General features: G+C 36.4%; 2 protein-coding genes across 4 annotated transcripts in view; one reads left to right on the plus strand and one right to left on the minus strand.

Annotated features, from left to right (window-relative positions):
• IMMP2L (inner mitochondrial membrane peptidase subunit 2) overlaps nt 1-22,034 on the minus strand; it is a 444,195-nt gene that overhangs the window by 227,778 nt on the left and 194,383 nt on the right. The window lies entirely within an intron of this gene.
• The window catches only part of LRRN3 (leucine rich repeat neuronal 3), a 31,253-nt gene that overhangs the window by 5,396 nt on the left and 3,823 nt on the right, over nt 1-22,034 (plus strand). The window lies entirely within an intron of this gene.

Genomic DNA, 22,034 nt, shown 5'->3' on the forward strand with positions numbered 1-22,034 from the left:
AGTCAAAATAAAAAGGGATCACTGTTCATATGGCCATCTATCTAAAACATTTTACATTCAATAAGCACTTGGGCATAAGCTGTGTGGAAAATGTTAACCAATATGAACATTAATGGTCTGTTCATGTAAAAGTTTAGTTTTATTCAGTTTATCTTTTTCCATAAGAATAATGCTGTACCAATACCAATGTTAGACAAAAAATAACTGCAGCAAAACAGGCATTGAATAAAAGTAACCTAAAACAAAGATGATAGATCTTTGGTTTGTTCAAATTTGAAGTCTAGATAATGATCGGTAATCAAAATTATAGATACAACTGCTCTGCACTTTGTTCCAATTAGCAGAGGGCACTATTACCGTATTTGCTCGATTATAAGACGACCCTGATTATAAGACGACCCCCCAAAATCTGAATATTAACTTAGGAAAAAAAGAAAAAGCCTGAATATAAGACGACCCTAAAGGAAAAAAGTTTTACCAGTAAATGTTAATTCATGTAAACTATTTTTTTTAATAAAAGCTATGATTGAGAAAAATATTTTTTTTTTTGTTTTTATTTCTTGTATTTTCCAACCTGTCCCCCAGTTACGCACATCTGCCCCCAGGCTTGCCACACCAATATGGCACTGTGGCCCATGATATGCCTTTTAACCCTCTATATGCCACTGTGCCCCATGGTATGCCTTTTGACCCCCTATGTGCCACTCTGCCTCCAGAAATGCCTTATACCCCTATATCCCATTCTGGCATTTAGGGGGTTAAAATGCATATTATGGGGCAGAGTGGCATATAGGGAGGTATAAGGCATTCCAGGAGGCAGAGTGGCATTAAGGGAGTTAAAAGGCATTATATAGAGCACTCTGCCTCCAGAAATGCCTTATACCCCTATATGCCACTCTGGCATTTAGGGGGTTAAAAGGCATATTATGGGTCAGAGTGGCATATAGGGAGGTATAAGGCATTTCAGGAGGCAGAGTGCACAATTAAATGCCCCCTTAACGCCACTCTGCCTCCTGAAATGCCTTATACCTCCCTATATGCCACTCTGCCCCATAATATGCCTTTTAACCCCCTAAGTGCCAGAGTGGCATATAGGGGTGTAAGGCATTCCAGAAATGCCCTACACACACACACACACACACACACACACACACACACACACACACTTACTTACTTACTTACCGGTGCTTCCAATTTCCTGCTGTATTGCCGGGGCAGCGGGTTGACGTCTCATTCTGCGGCAGCCGGAAGGAGGTGGAGTTGGCAGCGGGGGTTTGTATGCGTCCGTCGCAAATACCTTCCCCGGCTGTCAGAGATCAGGAACTCTGGAACGCTGATCTCTGACAGTCGGGGAAGGTATTTGCGACGGACGCATACAAACCCCCGCTGCCAACTTCACCTCCGGGAGCACCGGTAAGTGTGTGTGTGTGGGGGGGGGGGGCGACGACAGGAGGATCCAGGTCCCCTGCAGCGGTGCGGGGGATCTGGATCTTAGTCTCCTAATCAGACCTCTATTTGAGGTCTGATTAGAAGACGACCCCGATTATAAGACGAGGGGTATTTTTCAGAGCATTTGCTCTGAAAAAAACCTCGTCTTATAATCGAGCAAATACGGTAATTCCTCAAAAGACCTTAGAACCAGAGAATGGCTAGAGACCTAGCAGAACTGTCTAGGGAAGGAAAAGTACTAAGATAGACAAATACTCCGCCACAGTAAGATGAGCACAACAGACCAAAGAAATATGTGTCACAGATTGCCAGTTTTAGATAATTCATGTAGATTTTCTTATTATTACCCGCAATACAAATTATTTTTTTTCACGTTATTCTTTTGTGTAGCCAAAGCACAACAGATGTTAGCACTGGATAAACACTCACATTCTCCAGACTGCATTTAAATGAAATACTACTTAGTTATCTCTACCACATACCGTATTAGATATAAATAGGGCAATCTATATGGTGATTACAATAAAAAAAATTATAATATTTCTATCTAGAGAGACATGTCTGCTTTCCCAAAGTTCTGAAGGTTAAACTAAAACCAAAAAGAAGGAAAGATGCAAAGAAAGCCTAGAATACTTCATTTTATAAAAGTAATCATGTAAAGGAACACTGAAGTGAGTGGGATTAAACTGACATAGAGGTGGCAGCTGCTGAACGTTGAGAGCAAATCTTATGTCAATACTGTGATTCATAGTCAGTTCTATAGGAACCTAAAGTTGATTCTACAATTTGGCAATATTATTAACATTTGTGACTCATACTTCTTAGAAATATTAAGAACAAAATAATGTCTTCTATATGTCCCCTGGCATTACCTACCATGTTGTCATCTGTTTGTCATGCTGTTCCTAAAGCAGTCCAAAAAAGCTCAATGTATGTTTTGTGACATAGGAAATATGTCAGGAATAGTTAAAGGTTGAGTTTTTTTCTCTAAAATGGAGTTCTCAAAAACCATGGCACTTGTGGCTCAATTTGAAATATTCCAAAGAGCAAATGATGTGCCGCCGGAAATGAAGTTGATATATTTCCATTGCTGTGTTTAAAATTGGATTAGTTATGGGGGAAAAGAGGCAGTTGCCTTTTGGGCCACTTCTGAGGAAGACCCTCATGGTGGCATGCAGCAGACAAAAGGATTTTGAAAGCAAAACATGTTTCTTAAGCAAAAATCCACGAAGGGCCTGCAGTGCCCCAGAGATACAGAAACCCATAACTGTTGGGGTCTATCGATGTTGGGGACCTCTACTCTACTTCATAAGTCTACTACAAACAATCATAGGTGTATTTTTTTCTTGTTTATGTATTGATCAGATATTGTACAAGAATGCATTTCAGTAATGAAGCAGGGCTCTCACATTGTCTGCATGAGCATACTAAATCATGACTGTAATGCTGTGATATACCGGCACTGGAAGGAAATGATTTACTTATTTATTTAGTCACGTATAAAAATAAACATGTAACCTTACATCCCAGAAACAGAGATTTTTCTTCAATTTACAAAACAACCCGTGATGTGAAACCGTACATTCCAAGAACAGGTCTATATGAAAACACCATAGACTGATGCTCAATTAACCTGTATATAATCCTCAGTTACCACCGTTCTGCATTACGGATTGCATGAAATGGACCTTATTCTCATTACTATGCAAGAAATCAAATCCCTTGTACCTTCTTGATATATTATAGACCCAAATCTTAAGAAGTCTGTTATTTTTCCCTTTCCTTGGAACCAGTCATCCACAAATCACTTATGAAAGTCTAAGACAGCTGCTTTGAACATACTTTATAATATGTATGCCTTATTACCATTTTCTTTAGAGTTTTATGCTAAGCTGTTAAAGCCACTCACCGTGTATTCATTCACATTTATGGTAAGGATCAACTGAAATACATATAAAATAGCTTTAAGCTGCTGTTGGAGTCAGGTCTGCAGCTGTGGTACTATTGTTAATTTTTAGACTTCTTTAAAAGACACGAGCTCTCTTTATTACCTAGGCAATGTTTTGTCCATTTACCATATGTTGATTGGTCATTTTCCCAGTAAATTCCTTTATTTTATATAAATCTGAATTATAAAAATCTGAATTTCCACTTAAATCAGCTCGAAATAAAAGTACCAAGTAGTAGCGGTTTTTTTAAATCTCTATTATTGAGTAGGTGCCAGTCATCATCACTGATTGATTTGTGGCATGCAAGATATTTATCTTTCATTTTGGTAACTACCTGTATATCATCATAAACAGTTTTTGTGAAAATGAGCTTACTGGATTTTTTTTAAATGTACCTGAATATAATAAAGGCTTATGAGACCGAGTATATTATGAATATGACATGAAAGGAGGTGTATTCAATAAGTTAAATTAAGGTTCAATGTTTAAAATTTCAGTTTTTACACTAGGGCACAATTATGAATTTGTGTTTGTCATCTACTGATGAAAGCTATGGGTTTTGCATCCAAACATATATAGACACATCACCTATTTGCAAACATGCAACTAGCTATACATAGGTTCTTGCATACATGCAAAGTATCTATATCAAAAATGTCTGTAAAATTTTTCAAATAATAGCCTCAAAATGAAAATAGAAACATTATTCTCATCCCCAAATTCCTCAGACATCACATTCTATACTTCATTATTCAAAGCTGCCTCTAGACGATGTCATGCTAATAGCAGTAAAAAATATCCATAGTGATGTTGAAAGGTCAGTTTAAAAACCAAACCCATTTATTATGCTAACCTATTTGTATTCTTCAAGTGCCCAGAGCACAACGGTAAAAAAATAAATAAATAAAATAATTTCCATGAAAGCAGATAGCTAACGGTCATTAATGTATGAAAACCCCGAAAAAAGAGAAATGGGTCATCTGGGGAACAATGTTTAGCATCCATGAAAGGAGGTCCTTAATCATACTCACTTTCTCATAAAGGTTTATCAGGTATAAGGTACCAGCTAATCTTTTTTTTAACCTTTAACGTTGACTTGGTTGGAGGTGCTCATGCCCACCTATAGTTGGAAAGTTACCAAAGGTCTAAAAATTATAAGATGTAATATATAAACATGCCAATGTTCAATTCTGTTTGTCGTATCTGTTTTTTGGACAACTGATCTATATGAAGGCTGGATCCCTACCAAGAACCCTGGCCCTAGCAAACATTGTAAGGAATGAATGCCTTCTTGGTAATTTACATGGCAAAGCTAAAGTAATTCTAAAATTCTGTCTGGACTGGGAGTCCTCGAATGATTTACATGCTACCAACATTTCTAGATCATGTATAATAAAGAGGAAAGGTTATTTGATAGTTCCTAGCCCCAAAAGTGGTTATGTGGAATAACAAGAAACACAGGAAATATCACCACCTCCTACACATACTTACACCTATGGGACCCAGCTATTTCCTTTAATACGTGAAAATATATTCTGTTTAACTTATCAGCTTTACCTGTTTACACATTCTCAGGAATAAATCCATATCCAACTGTCATAAAAGCAGACCTACAAATTGATAAATCTCTCCTTAGTATTAAAAGTCGTGATGTTTTTACAGCTAGCCATTAGTAATTTAATGCATCGACAGCTTTACATCAGTGGCCAGTTATCAGCAATACTGTTTATAACTTAATCTTAAAAAATATAATGAAAACTAGAGGTCAAGTAAGACCCAGAACTATGAACAATCATGACGTGAAGCCTGTAATGTTAAAAATGATTGATGCAAAGATATATATATATTATACAGGTCTTGCTACGCTACATGCTGTGACCTGGTAAACCAAGGCGTGAAATGCATTTTTTTTTTGTATTAAGAGAAACTCTTTGACGCTACGAGTAATTATTATAACAATGTTTATTATGTTAGTTTAAATATATTTTCCTATTTATACATCCCTGGAGTATTATTGGTCTCCACTGGATTAGTTCAGGTATCATGCATTCTCCTGCAAATATAATACCTAGAAACAATATAGACACTATGATCAAGCCTAACACACACGGCAGACCCTTCCTGAGAATGTTCTCTCCCAGCTTTCTTTTTTCTGGAAATGATGTCAAAACTTGCATTCGAAGCAAGAGGAGCATGCCCGCACAACCTGTATCTTCCATAATATTTTTTATTAACGTCAAGAAACTTATCAGACACTGGCATATTTTTTACATTCATCGACAGAAAAAAATACCACATATTGTGTCAAAAATATACATTGGGAAATATTTCATTCCGGTTCAGGAAATATCACTTTGATATAATGACGGATCATTGTTACCATAATAAATGTATTTATAATGCACAAAGATGTCCCGAAGCGGAAGTAAAGTGTTCATATTCTCACTGTTAAATAAATGCATAATAATTAAAGTACCTTTTATATATATATATATATATATATATATATATAGTGCTTGTAGTTCTAGAAAAATATTACAGTAAGTGGCTCCTTTGCTGGGTTAAGCAGGCAGTCAGGACCTGCTGCTTTCCCAACCAGCATGTGGCAAGAAGATGGTTCATGGGGCCAAACACAATAAAGGATTCAAAATGCAGGATGAGTCACCCAGTGTTCAATCCCAGCAGCCTCTGCATTCAATTTTAAAGCAGTAATCTATCTGATCTATTTCTAGAGTGCTTATAAAGGCAAATCCTGCAAACCCAGGGTAAATAATTGCCACTTATGTTTTGCTAAGCTTAAAAGCGGAAGTATCACTTTCAGAACTATACGTAAGTTATTGTTAATAACTACAGTTTGTGCTTTGTGTCAACCAATGTAATTATTTTCAATATATTTGGCTTAAATGTTAGGTACTATTTGATGGAATCTGGGATCTGCTAGAGTCAGGTCTAGCATCTTAGTTCTTTTCTCATACCTCTCATTCCCAACCCTTGCAAATGCTACCAGAATAAAATCAAGCTTTTGTAAAGAGCAATAGAGATATACTTAAGGAGGTATAAATATACAGCAGAATCCAATATATATATATATATATATATATATATATACATATATATATATATATATATATATAAAGAAAAAATCTGCATACATGGCAATGTATCTGGTTCTTGTGGCAGTGGTGGAGTTAAGGGCATGGTATGGGTCATATTGACTCAATTTCGCGCTGTATTGTTAAAATGAGTACATAAGATGAATGTGACCCACATACATTACTAAACCACAGCGATATTGAAGTCAAAGCCACAAATTTCAGATATTATGAACAGTCCCGGTAAGAAGGACAAATAGTTCAATCTACATTCGGAAAAAAGGATTTGTAAAATAGATGTTGATAATATAACTCATTGTTCGGGGTCAAGAAGGAAGGAAAAACAAATCTCCTGTTCTTTAAACTCATTTGTATCTGGTTTATTAAATAAATGAGACTGCGGGGTGTTCTCACATACTAAAAAGCAACAGAAACCATCTGCTTAGATAAAGTGAACAGGATCACTACTGCTACAATGACAAGCTTTTCATAATATGACAACAAATTATTTGGTACAGTTTCTTTTAATGAAAATAAAGGGAGATATCCTAGTTTTAAAATGCCTTCTTCACCAGGGGTTCACTAGCTGTTTTGTCATTTTAATTATATGTTTATTCAATCAATAACCCCTTTTTTGTTTAGTGTACCCATACAATTTATATATAGTTTTTTTACAATTGTATATGTGCAGTTTGCCATTTAGTATCAATAATATATATTTAAAAGGTTTGCAATTTAACTTACAAGTAAATTAGGTGCCTTTTATTATGTTAAGGATGTTTTTTTAAAATGTATATTTCTAGTTGGCGCTGTGTGACATTTGGTATAAGGTTTTTTACCTTTTTTTGCATGATTACATCATTGTGGCATTACATTTTTTTATTGATGTTTTTATTTATTTATGTTTACTTAGTAGTTAACCTGCAGGGTTAGGGAACATCAGAGGTCTCAGCACGGTCTGCATAGACCTTCTAGGAACTCTTTCACACCGAACATCGTTTCCATCGATGTCAGCACAAGAGACACTCCATGCTTCGTTATGACCGCTGCAAAGGCTTTAGGACATATTATTGCTACAGATAATCCTATAGGAAAACTAGCACACAACCCTTAGAACGAAATAGTAAGGCCTAAGGTCTAAGGTGGTTAAAGTGGCATTAACATCATTCCCTTAAAATTTGTTCTACTAAATTTGTCTTTTACAAAAATAAGGGTTTAATATTTTTACTTATAGTACATCTACTGCAAACATTTTTCATGTGACCACTCCCTTAGTACACCTCAAGGGGGATCATAGTACCGCCATTCACTGGCCTCATTAGCATAATGGAGACCCCTGCATTGAGGGCCTCTCAAGTGTGGGCCCCAATGCCGGCACCACAACCCTTTATACCATGCATACTGATAGGCCACTGCCTCACTGAGTCTGAGCGCCAGGATATGACATCAGTTTCAGTGATGCAGCTTGAGAGAACTGAAGAGAACAAAGAGAGAGCTCTCACCGGCTAGTGGACTGCCCCCTCCTGAGCCAACAAGGGTAGGGTGGTGTGTAATTATGCTAGTATGTGTGTGGAGGGAGTATGTTAGTCTGTGTGTGTTTGTTAGCATGTAAAATAGGATAAGCAAGAGTAAAAAAGAATCAGAATCATATATGTATATAGATTCACATTTCCATGTGAACTTGAATAAATACGACTAAATAATTTATATACCTGCAAGTATGTGTGTGTGTACGTTAATTTTAATTCCTGAGTATATATATATATGAGTGTGCCTGATTGTAAATATTTGAATGCAAATGTGTGTGTATATGTTAGTATATTAAACAATGTAAGCAGGGTACAATACAGGGGCAAAACAAATACGAGGGTAAGGGATCTGAAGTATGCCATTCTATTGGACAGAGGGTAGTGGATAAAGCAGATTAAAGAGGGCAGGGAATGTGAGAGCTAGCTGGGGATATTACATAGTGACGGGGTATATTACAGGGGCAAATGATTTGACAGGAGGCTGGAGCAAGGAGTATGATAGTAAGGCATGGCATGTGACACGGTGGGATACGATGAGATGAGATGTAATGGTAAGGTGTAAAAATGCAGATGTCATGGTGAGGTGTAATACATAGCCGGGATGTACAGTAATGGTGGGGGTTAAACTAAGACAAGAGAAAGGAGTAGGTTAAAAAAATTATAGGGGGGCATAAAGCAGGGGTATAAAAATACAACAAAAGGAAGTAAGAAAGAAAGTGTTTTTAATATAACAAATAAAGACAAAGTACGTTGGGAGGGAAAAAAGATAGAAGTAGTAAAAGAGGGTTAATAAAAATAAAAAGATATAAAAAAGATTAAAAAAAATAGAGCCCAAAATAGCTGATTTGGGAAAATCTCAAATTCAGCTGTTATTCCAATTTAGCTAGTTTTGCCTCAATTTGGCAATTCTGTTGCACATCCTTTGAAATTCTCACAAATCTTTTGCTTATGTTATATTTTTGTTGATGTAACAAAACATAATAATACAAAAGCCTTTGTATCTTTCGCTGTAGCTACTTCTATAAGCTACCTTGCATTAGGTCCCTTAGCTCACTAGTTCCTTAGTATCCATAGCTTAGTATCAATTTATATGATTTAGGTGACTGACCCACAATTAAGATTTTGGTCCCAAATGTTTAAAATATTTCCTTAATAAATATGAACAAATGTATTCTTCAAAGAACCATCAGGGACACAGCTTTCACAAAGAATTGATTAGTATTTTATGAGAGATTCTGTTAGCTACTCTCTCGGAGGCTGATGACATCATGGGTCTATTTAGTGGCTCAAAACCACTTACTAAGCCTTAACAAATCATTAACAGTCATTCTAAACATAGTCACTGGCGTGATGGACTGGTAGTCCATAACAGCTGAGGTACCAGGTGTTATCGCTTCACAGATACAATGATATCCTTAAAACTGTTTCATTAGAAGTCTTCGAGAATTATGTATACCAGGAATTTACACCTTCCCATACACTGCACCATGTGTGTGCTAGAAAAGAAATCTGTGTAGGATGGAAGTATTTCTTATAATTATATTTTATAAATTATTCATAAGAGGTATAAAACTTTCAGAAGTAGAAGTAAAACACTATGTGAAAATATAGACACACTGATAGGAGGCGGCTTCTCTGTGTTATAGAGGGGAAAACAGATCTAGACACAGATGGTACAGGTTAATTTTTTGAGCATGCAAATATTATTCACAGTTCATTTTACAGATGGGTAGTTCTAAATGACTGCCGAATATGTTATTTTTTTCAACTTAATGTGCATGAGTTAACACAAAATAGTGTTTATAAAAATGTGATTTAAATATCATGCCACTTCATAAGTCCCATTAAATAAGAAATTAAACTTATTAACCCCTGTCACATTAACAATGCTAATTATGCTATGAGTGTTAAAGGATGAGAACAAACTATTGAAAAGTCAAAGCTTTTTTTTCCCATGCAAAATTCTCGCGACTGTGGCATGCTAAAAACGGCTAAAACATGCTAAAATGATTTATTCGGGAGTGGATTTAAAACCAGAAATGCAAAAATCTTTGGAATTAGAATATTTTTTGGAAATATGAAAAAGGCATTGAGCTTGTTTTAGCAGAGCACCCGCCTTTTGTTTCTATCCAAATAGTTAAGTGCTGCACTTCTTGTTATTTCCTTTTTTACCCATTGTTCCATCATTGAAGAATATGATGGAGGTATATAAATCAAACAACAACAATATTTAGGCAAAAGGCTATGTCATGTGGGTGAGATTTTCTGCGGTGGGATTATGGTTTAAAAAAAAACTATATGTAGGTTCTTCCCATACTTCTTTAGCTCAGAATGTTTGGTGGCTATGATTGTATCAGAATCCCACAATTTCACAGTTCTACAGCAAATCTATTAAATAATTAGTTTGTTTAAAAGTGGGAATTAATGAGGTCAATGAGACAAGTCTTAATTACAGACCTAGTATGTAATAACATCAACTAAAAGTTGATATTAGGTAGTACTCCTTCAAATAAGTAGATAAATGTGTCCGTCTGGCCATGTGAAATGATGGAGAAAGCATGGTCTCTTTCTCCATATTGACAGAATTGTGAAAGTCATCTCCGGAAACATTTGCGATCTCGCACAAGACTAGCTGCCAATATGCCAGGAGTAATAATTAATGGGATACAGTAGCAGAGACTTGTTGCAGGTATCACACAGTGACACGTACTAGAGGCCCTTTGTTTAACATTATTGTGAATGGCACAGCAGGACTAGTTTAAATCTAGGCTTCAAATTGCACACACAATACAAAGTTAAAATATTAAAGTAATTAGTGCTACAGAATCTCCTCGTGCTCTATAAATAAAATGCAATAGGATTTAATTATTGTTGGGGGAGAGGGAATTAACTGGAAAAGCACCTTTAAGCCACTCTAGCAAGATGTATTTATATAAAACATAAAGGCAAACGTTTAAGCAAAATTTCCGTTATTTTCATACATTTCTTTGCAGTTATTATTTACATTCACAAAAAGCTTAACATACCCAATTAATTATAACTTCTTGTAATGAAACATTTTTGTTTGGAAAAGCTCACACACTGTTACTTATATAAAGTGTATTTACCCATTGATACATTTTATTGTTATTAGGGTACAGTTAATTCTGTGTCCCCAGGCTACTTTTGTGGACTAAGCCACAAGGAAATCACCACAAAGGTATTAAATACCATAGATATGTATATACAAAAATAGTACTATGCCAAAGTTTTAGGCAGTGTGGAAAACATGCTATAAAGTAAACATTATTTTACATATAGACATGTTAATAGTTTATTTGTATCATTTAGCAAAATAGGAATGTTTGCACACAGTTTTTAAGGAACTAGCCATAGTTCTTCTGTAGATTTAGGCAGCTAGGTGGCTCAATTATGTTGAGATCAGGGCTCTGTGGCTATACCATAATTTCCAGGACTTCTTGTTCTTCTTTATGCTGAAGATAGTTCTTAATGGCTTTGGCTATATGTTTGGGGTTACTGTCATGCTGCAGAATAAATTTGGATCCAATCAGATGCCCCCCTGATGGATAATATCTGCCTGTACTTCTCATCATTAGGGAGACCATACATTCTGACCAAATCTCCAACCAAATCCAACCAGATTTCAGGGGCCACTGTTTTTGCCTATGTTGAGCAGATAGCTCAGCATGATAGCAAATAGCACTGTTGGACATCTTTTAATCACAAAGGGAAGTAAGCATGATGTGTCTTGCATCTCCTGCACTGAGTTTCCTTGGCCAACCAATACATCTACGTTTCTCAACATTGCCTGTTTGTTCTTCTTTAGAAGAGTTTGGACGGAACATCTGTAAACCCCTGTGTGTCTGGAAATTTGTCTTGTCTTGCCATGGTATTCGACTTTTAACATTGAACTTGTCTTTAGCAACCTCACCTTGTTAGTGAGTTTGGCTGTTCCTCCTAAACAGCTGTTTCAGTTTAATTTGCTTATGTTTTAACTTACATATAGTATATGGATTTGTACCAACAAAGGTACAAACCTTCACCAGACCACTAAATTAAAGAGAGAGTTCCATTTACACTATAGAGAATGTTCCATGCCAGCACACCCTCCGTAGCACGCTGTACTTGGCTTTGTGCTTCCTTTTCAGAATAGCAACTGGAGATGACATCATATCCCATCACTAAAAAAGAACAGCCTGTGACAGGTCTGGGGCAGCACCTGGCATAAATACGCCATTGCAAGATGGGCCAAATGGTACTTACCTAAAGTCAAATTCTATGTTTTTATAAACTATTTTAGTTGCTAATACTAGTTTGAGTAAGAGATGATGATATAAAGCATAGTGGATTTTACCTTATTACATTTTAAAGCACTTTGTCTATGAAGCGCAAATTATAACCCATTATGGCTAATGGCATCATCTTAAATTAATCTAATAATGAAAAGTGCACTGGAGGCAAAGATTGTTTCATTAGTGGATTGCTGATTCAAACAATTGCCAGGCCCCGACAGGTAATATTTTCATTGCTTTAAACTCTTGGTACTTTACTATTTTTCTGGCATTCTAGGGGCTCTTGTATGTACACACCTGATTTTTTTTTTAACCTTCAATGACCTAATGCCTTTATTGTAGAAAACCAGATGACACTGCATATATGTTTTGTTGGGTCATGCTTAACCCCTTCAATCCCCTATGGACGTACATGTACATCCTAAAAAAGCATCAAGGAAAGCCCTTTAGGACATTCCGGTACGTCCTTACTTGTCTTCCACTGACTCCCTCCTTTCTTGTCTTCAGACACCTATCCTCCTACCACCTAGTTTCCTAGACTGACTCCTGCTGTGAGATGTCTCCGTTCTTACTCTTTAGTCAGTCTATATGTATGTCTAGTATTACCATTTACTTAAGTAATGTTGACATTAATATGGTCAGGTTGTACCTCAAATATTTGCACTTTCCCACCTTGTGTAATATACCCCCACTATAGATTGTAAGCTCTAACTTGAGCAGTGCCCTCATTAAATTTTTTCCTCTGAAGTTAAATTATGTCATACACTGTCCTTTTTCGCCATTGTAGAACACTGCTAATTAGAATGGTACCATATAAATCAGTTATTTATACTAATAAACAAGGGGCATACAAATTAGTCAAAACAGTCACACAGCATAGTCAAATGGCAATGTCCCACGGTTCCCTCAAAACCTTGATTTCTTGTATTAGCACAGCAAAAAATGATGATGTAACCACACTGCAGATTTCAGTTTAATAACAATATTGAATGAGGAAATGTCCAGGATGTCTAGACAAAGAGGATTTTAATATTATTATTTCCGTTATGTTCTTGTACTCAGCTGAATAACCGTGACCAGTGACTGTAATATTAAATCTAGGTTTGTAATAACACTACTAAAAGTATTTATTTCCCCAAACATGATTTTTTATTGAAAGTATATTTGGTGATGGGGTACAGAAAAAAAAGGAGGGGAAGTGAAAAATAACATATCTGAATGAACCACAGTAACAAGAAACAAAAAGAAAAAGCCTGAACATAAGACTACCCTATAGGGGGGAAAAAGTTTTACTAGTAAATATTAATTCATGTAAACTATTTTTTCATATTTAATAAAAGCTATGATTGAGATTTTTTTTGTTTTTAGTTCCTTTTCTTTGCCAACCTGACCCCCATTTATGCACATCTTCGCCAGGCTTGCCACTCTGCCCCCAGAAATGCCTTATACCCTCCTATATGCCACTCTGCCCCATGATATGCATTCTAACCCCCTATATGCCACCCTGCCTCCAGAAATGCCTTTTACCCTCCTATATGCCACTGTGCCCCATGATATGCCTTTTAACCCCCTATATGCCACTCTGCCTCCAGAAATACGGTATACCCCTATATGCCACTCTGGGTTAAAAGGCATAGCATGGGGCAGAGTGGCATATACGGGGGTATAATGCATTTCACCTTATACAGCGCTGCGGAATCTGTTGGCGCTTTAGAAATAAAGAATAATAATAATTTCAGGAGGCACAGTGGCATATAGGGGGTTAAAAAGCATTTCTGGAGGCAGAGTGGCACATAGGTGGTTAAAAGGCATTTCTGGAGGCAGAGTGGCATAAAGGGGGTTATCATTACAAACCTTTAAAATAAAAAAAAAAAAGCTAAAGACCCACCTCTTTTTATCAAGCATTCAGTCGGCTTATCTGACCATCCGGAACTCTTAATTTATATGTCTGTTTATATATTTGTAAAGTCAATTCACAGGGATCAATTCTTACCAATGAATTAGATGTCAAAATGCCATATGAATGGGAACTAAAAGATCGACATGGTGCAGGACAAAATAAATAGAAAGAGACTGTTGAGCTCCAATGGAAATTAAATCATATTTTAAAGCAATTTAGTTTTTAGAATATGTAGTTGTATGAAAAATAACAGAAATTATTGCATATTAACTTGTGATTCAGATATTGAAAAATGTATGGATCATTTCCTTCTGAATTTTACTTCCTCCTCCTTCCTCCATACACCGTTTTCTTTTACTAACAATTATTAAAAATAACAATTACAAATGACTTGTCAAAACGAGAACTTAATGCTTTTGATGGATTTGAGATATGAATAACAACCGCCATAATGAATATTTTAGAGCAAGTGGTAGGAACGGAATGTAGCCATAAAGTGATCAGGCTTGGTTATATAAATTACCACACGATACAAATTGAATTTGAAGAATGGCAGATCACTGTACAAGGTCTTGATGAATAAATGAATGGATGAATAATTGCAGTATCTCGACGGGGAAAAAAAAGCCTTCATGAAACAAACCAAGTAAGCCAAATGTCAAATGGGAATAGAATTCATTTCCAAAGGCGTGTTTGACTGGAAATCGTATTTTAATAGCAAAAAGTCTCCTTCATTGATGTTATATGGAACCTTTTACTGTGGTTATCTGATTTTACATTTCAGATTGTTTATAAGCCTCGAGTATTAGACAAATGTGTGACCTAATATTGAATTATTGTTTTCTTTTTCTTTTTTTTGCAGCAAATCCTCTTTATACTTATAAAAACCGTGGAATTATTAAATAAATGGTAAATTGTAGTTTTGAAAATGAGTTATTCACAATCAACCAGCTTAAATTGAATTATTATAAAAAGTGTTACAAATACATAAACATATGCATTGCCTTTATTTTCTAAAAGCCCCTTTTGCCTTTGTTTTTATTACGTGTAGGGATGGGGCATTTAACCTGTTGGTAGAAAGTGGGTGACCCGGAAATGCATGCCACTGGAATAGATGCCTCTTACTGCTTTCTTCTGGTGCTAAGCTTTGTCAGAGTCCATGTAAAGGGTTTTTCCACAATATGGTGCTCTCTTTTTAGAGCTTACATATTATGACACAGTGAGTAGGCATCTGCAGTGACGTGACTAGGTCTAGGGTAGGGTGGCAAGTCCAGGGGAGCAACAGCCCCTCGGGCAATCAAGACCCTGATGTCATGCTGCACAATGGAGCGGTTACAAGGAAAACCTTTGATCACCCCAACTGGCCTATTTACCCTATGCAGGCTGTGCTGGCTCAGCACAGGCGCCATAGACTTCATGAAAGGCACGCCAGCATATGATGTCATATCCCAGCATTCCTTTCTTAAACGTGCAGAGCCTTTTATTGTAGTGCAGATGCTAAACACAGAGGTGAAGGCAATTGGGGGCACTGCCCAAGGTTGTGCCTAGGGTGGCCCCAAATGTAAATCCATCCAGCTCTTCACCTCGACTCACCGCAACCATGGACTGCATTATGCCTCTTGTATCACATTGTACATTTCCATCACAAAGGGCTAATTTGAAAGTGTTCATCTTAGGCAACAAGATACAATTGCTTGGCTTTATACCTGTTCACAATGGCAATTAAAATACACAGCTAAAAGTTTGCGTTTTTTTAACTGATTAGGTTACTTATACTGGTGCATTTGTGAGGTAAAAAAAATCAATGCAAATTTTATCAGAACAGTTCCATCAGAAGACTAATATCAGTGAAACTCATAGCTAAACCATCATTTTCCACTAATGCTGGACAGGATCTGCTGAGTAAGAACAACACCTTTGCTTTCACCTCAGCCCTGAAGGGTTCTGTTGTCACTTCAGCTAATATTAAATGAACTGAATTAAAGCCATAGGGAACCTACCAAAGTACAACATCTGATCACATCAGCTGTTTGCAAATCGACCCCCGAAGTCATACAACTACAGAAATGGCTTTAAATGCTTTCATACAATACATATCTTGCAACTGAGAAAAGTTAGGCAAATAGATAGATAGATAGATAGATAGATAGATAGATAGATAGATAGATAGATAGATAGATAGATAGATATTGTTCGACAATGGGTGTGTAGTTACAAAATAATCTGACGTGGTCTGCCTGGGTTGAAACAACCACTGTTTTTATTGCTTGATGGAAATGCTGAGTAGTTAGTCAATTCTTTAAACAAGCATTGAATGAGCTTTATTGTCTGCTAGCTGTTCTTTTTTTGTGCTTGTTCATGAATGAGAGGACTAACAGTATCCTCTGCTTGACTGCTTCACCAAGCCCTAATGGTCAATATCACAACCTATCAATCAGAACCAATACTTTTATTGGAATTGGTTTTTAAAACACTATTTCATTTAGTAAATGTCAAACAAATCAAGCGGGCACCCAGAGGATCACCTTTTATTGGCTTTGTCTAGGGAACATCTGAAGGGCTGTTGTCCAGTTCAGCTGCTTAAAATGATTTTGATGGCAGAAACTGAAGAGGGAGGGCTCGCTCTTTGTATGTTTTCAAAAGACACCTTTGTGAGAACAGCTGTGTTGTGATAGTGTTTGTCACCTCTAAATTGATCCTCATGAAATGAACTATTTGCCTTATTTCCAGCTTGGCTCATTGCAGTGCAACTGCTGCAATTTTATTTTCATTTTTTAAGCTCTGTCTCTCTATTGAAGTGGAAAAAGATAGATTGCCAAGCAATGATGTGCTTCTTTCCCCATTTTGCCCAGTGTGACTTGGCTCTTAGATGTCTGTTGCTCCAGTGACGAGAAACAATAAACAGCAATTCGTGCCCTGAATGTCTTTCGTTATAAATACAAGCGACGGCCTCTTGTCAACTGATGTGTAAGCCATCAATGACAGCCACTGAAACACAGCTAATTAAGGCAAACCAACCATCCCCCATAACAGGAATAATTAGCCCTCACAGGGTCTAATGGGCTCAGACATTTCATTGTTTTTTCATCTGTTATGAAAAAAAAAATGTGTTACAGAACATAAATGCATTTTAAAGATATAGACTCTCATGGAGCCTGTACAAGCAAACAAAATCTCTCATGCAATAAACAATTACAATTGTTATCCTCAAAGAAAATGAAGTCTTCTCTTGGGTTTGAAATTAAAGGGAAATTATCACTTTATTGTATATTATAACAATGTTGCATGGTAGGAAATTCAACACTGAGATAGGATGAAATCTTAAAGAGGTATACTAAGGTTACATTACATCAGTAGTACTGTATTGGCTCTAATATAGACTGCACCCTTAAAGGTTGGTGCTATTTTAAAGAAAAAAGTCAGTGGAATGGTAAAACAGTATTTTATCAAATGAACAGGAATACATGTATTTAAAAAAAATTGCCAGCAAATGTTATATACAGATAGAAAACCAATAGCCATTTTAAGGTCTCCCCCCTTAATTCGTAATGCACCTTACTTATAGATATGCCCCTCTGCCCCCTGATATACCACTCTGTGCCACAGATATGCTTCATGTCACCTAGAAGTGCCACTCTGCCCCCCCTGAAATACCACTTACTTCCTAGAAGTGCCACACCCCCGACTTACCAATGCACCCCCAGACTCCCTGGTGTCTAGCGGGGCCAGGCGGTGGACATCTACACAATGCGTGCAGTCAACCTCCGCTGCCAGCACTTCCACCGGGGCTTCTATGACGGAGCTGGTTTAGCGGCGATGCAGCTATTTAACAGCAGTCTGTACATGTACAGGCTTTGTCGTTATCACGTTGGACTGCAAGCCCGTACATGTGCGGGCTTTGTCGTTAAGGGGTTAATAGGACCTCATTTGTACAGTTGTTTTCAGAAGACAGGCGTCAACAAATTTGGTTTGCATCTAGGAGCCAGGAATTTGTTTTTCCAATCATGATTTTTTTCCCATATTTAAAGTTTCGGTTGATATATTAAGCACTAACAAATTATGCTGCGCTGTTTATATTGTCGTATGTCCCCTCTCCCTTTTGTCTTCTAACGCTCCACCTTCATATGTCCTCTTCATATTTAATTTATTTCAAAATTAAAAAAATATCTTGCATTTTAAAGAATAAAAATTTACACAAAATATATGTAATAAATAATAGAAACTGTTTTTAATAAATACATTGATCAATACATTAAATATTTGTCAAATATGTAATAATGATAATTCATTTAATAAAGAAATGATAACTAGTGAGAAACATTAATCCATTTAATAAGATAATAAATTAACATATTAAATATTGGTAAATCAATTTAAATAATTGATACATATTAAATTGCTAAATTATAAACACATCAAATTGGGGAAAAATGTGTTTAATGTCCAATAAATAAAGTTGGTAATGCACTGGTATATCATTAAACACAATAGAAATAACCTGAACGGACATCTGTTCTCTGTTATATCCTAGGTGCTTGCACGTGTCATGTGACCCCGTGCAGCGAACATGCGTCGAGCATACTTAGACTTCCGAAAGCACAGTCCACAGTCTTGGAGTATACTCCACAGTCCAGAGCTTTTAATAAGGTTGTACATTTTTATTTTGACATTTCATAAGTCACAACAAGCAGGTAGGATCTTACTAAACAAAACAAAACACCACTGGGCACAAATTACAGGTGTTACTCTGTGGCATGTTAGTATTTATGCCTTTAGTCGGTTATAGTCCTGGGCTTGAGTGGGCTTAGTCGTCACAGTCTTTTTGAGATTCCCACTTAGACAAGGGGCCAACAAGCGAGGCCGCTGCTCAATCGACCATCCTTCTCTGCCAGCAATCCTGTCAAGGTGAGGTAGTCCTCAACATCATCTGCCTTTTTATGCAAAAAGTCAATACCATACATGTGGTACCCCTATCCACAATGGAGGTAGCTGCACTTGCCTGTAGAGTTTGCTGCAGCAAATCTGTCTTCATGCTGGGTCTCTACAATAGTTCCAATTTCTGCAGCAGGTGGGCAGCAGTAGCCTGTCGCTGATCTGTGCTCTAAATATATATATTTACGTTTGTGTGTGAATTAAGAGGGTAAGTGAACAACTATTTATAGATTTGGATTGATCGATTTTTGCTGCTTTCGTATATCGCAGGCTACTACATTAAAATATATGTAGTATAACATTACAATAAAATTATTTACCCTTTGCTAGCCATGATTACTATGCGCGATCACTAATTTATTTGATTTATGGTGTTATAACACCACGAATGCTTATTTGTTATTTTTGGTGAGGAATCAGATTTAGACTTTACGTCATCAGTCCATACACAGTTTAATCCGAATTAAATACCGATGTAAGGAATGCTAAATGTAACATTTTCATTAACTGATGATGTCAAATGTATATGAGAGAATCCCACTCCACATCCATAGTGAGAAAATGCAATTCAAACAGTGGCTGATCTTATTGTGTTGCATACTATTCTTAGTAAACAGTGTCCAATTAACAGCTAGTCCTCATTATGCACCGCTGATGCAAGATGAGGTCAATAGCACACAATGTTAAAATTAATCCATTCACCTGAGAATTGTGTTTCTGGAGGTTAATGGACTCATTTCTTCACTACGTCTATCTGTATCATAACATATAACATTATTTCTGGTTTTGAAGCACTGCAGCAGTATACATCGATCAATGACAAAAAGCCAGTATTTTAGAGTGTTCTAGTTGAGTAAGCAGGGACTATCAGAAGTTGGCTAAAAGCTGTAGAAACCAAATTAGAAAAATCATAAAAAAAAACTTTCCTACAATACTACTCCATGCACAGATCTTCACAAATCTCTTGGTATGGCATGTTTGTGTTTGTGGACATTAAAACACCCCACAAATTGAAGTGTTGAGCCTTCGTTTGTTTATTTGTTATTAGGGGTCCTGGTGAAGCCCGGCTCGTGCACCTGTTGAGGTGTTTGTGCTGCTGACCACTTCTACGATTGGTATGGAATATATGTTTTCGCACAAAATGTCATAATTTTTTGTACACTTTACCTTGTTGCAGTTCGTCTGAATATATAAATCCCTTCATCACAGAAACTTCACATATATGAATATCTTCATTATTATTAGAATAAAGCATTTTTCTGGGATTTTGCATATGGGATACAGGCTTCCCAGAGTATATCGTTGTTAGGAATACAACCAGCTCTGTTAACAAAATATAATTTTCTGCTCCGGACTGCAACATATTTTTGAAAATTTGTATTTTGAAAAATACATTTACAGATCCTCTTAGATGTTATAATTAAATACTGTATGCCTGCACATAAACACATGGTGTGTAATTTTCACAAAGACAATGGCACTTTTAGTATAGATGAGCCAACCCAGATCTCAACCCGAGGAGTGGGTAATTCCTTTGTGGGATCATACAAAATTGCATGACACTGCCACATGTTTGCTGCTAATGTTAGCAGATTGAGATATTTTTTCCAATTTACATTGGTTTTAAAGAATTTAGAGGTCTCTTCTAATGTTAGCAGATTGAGATATTTTTTCTAACTTACATTGGTTTTAAAGAGTTTAGAGGTCTCTTCTGATTACTTCTTATGACTAATAATGTGGTTCTTCTTCTTGTTCTATACAGTATGTTTGGAAGGTATAATTTACATTTATAGAAAACGTTAAACTGGTAAGATTCTGTTGTTTTACCATTTGATCAGGTTATGGCATGTGTGAAATGTACATATAAAAGTACAGACAGTAATAAATACCTTCACATGAAGATAATGATAATGTAAAGTAACAGCAGCTATTTAAACAATATCTGTTCTTTCAAGCTTTTCTTCTGCAAATACATATGCGTATTAGGGCAACAATGTTAGATAATACTGTAACCACCTTTGAGTAGCCCCTCTACTCACTGCACACAGCACCACCAGCATCTCTCTTTTCTGCGCACAACATGATCGGGCAGCCCTCTCTGTACACTGCGCTATCCAGAAGAGCCTTGCTGTCAATTCTCAGCCACGCAATGGTCCAATCATACTGCACTTTGTATTAATTCCCACCCAGCACAACTGACAATTGCCATGGTGACAAAGCTTTTATATGCATAGAGGGAGATGTGTATTGGCAATCAGGAGAGAGGAGAAACGCAGTGTCTCTGTCTCATTGAATAAAAGTGTACTACACAAATGTACAATGCTTTGTCCTTGGCATCACACGGGTGGTAAATTTCACTTGTAATTGAACTGCAGGCTCTATAACAATTGCATTTTATGGTGTGCTAAATCCACCATTTGGTGTAAAGTTCAGCGCCTAAATAATCTTTATCCACTACTGGCAGAATCATTAGTTATCCCTTACCTGCTACACTTTCAAGATATTTAGAACTACATAAAAATAATACATTAGATTTGTCCTTAGTTGCAATAGAATGATTAGGACAAAGCAGAAACAGAGGGTTTTTTTTCCAGGTGTAAAGTAATTTCTGCCAAACATTCTCTAATTACAGTGAATTATCTGCCGATTTTACCTTTTACTTTCACAACATGTGGTATGTACAACATTTAATAATTGGACTAATGCTCTTAATCCAAAAGAGGACTTTTTCATGTTCTCTTGAGAAACCACTCTGCAGGTTGGCTTTGTTTATAAAAAAAAAAAGCAAGTAATTGATTTACAAAGTACAAAGGATTGTTAAAACATGTTTCACAGTATGTATATGCCTTACTGTTGCATTCCTATGCGTTTGTATTCACATAAAGTATTAT

Source organism: Spea bombifrons, chromosome 4, assembly GCF_027358695.1.
Source record: "Spea bombifrons isolate aSpeBom1 chromosome 4, aSpeBom1.2.pri, whole genome shotgun sequence".
In the NCBI taxonomy this organism is placed as follows: domain Eukaryota; kingdom Metazoa; phylum Chordata; class Amphibia; order Anura; family Pelobatidae; genus Spea; species Spea bombifrons.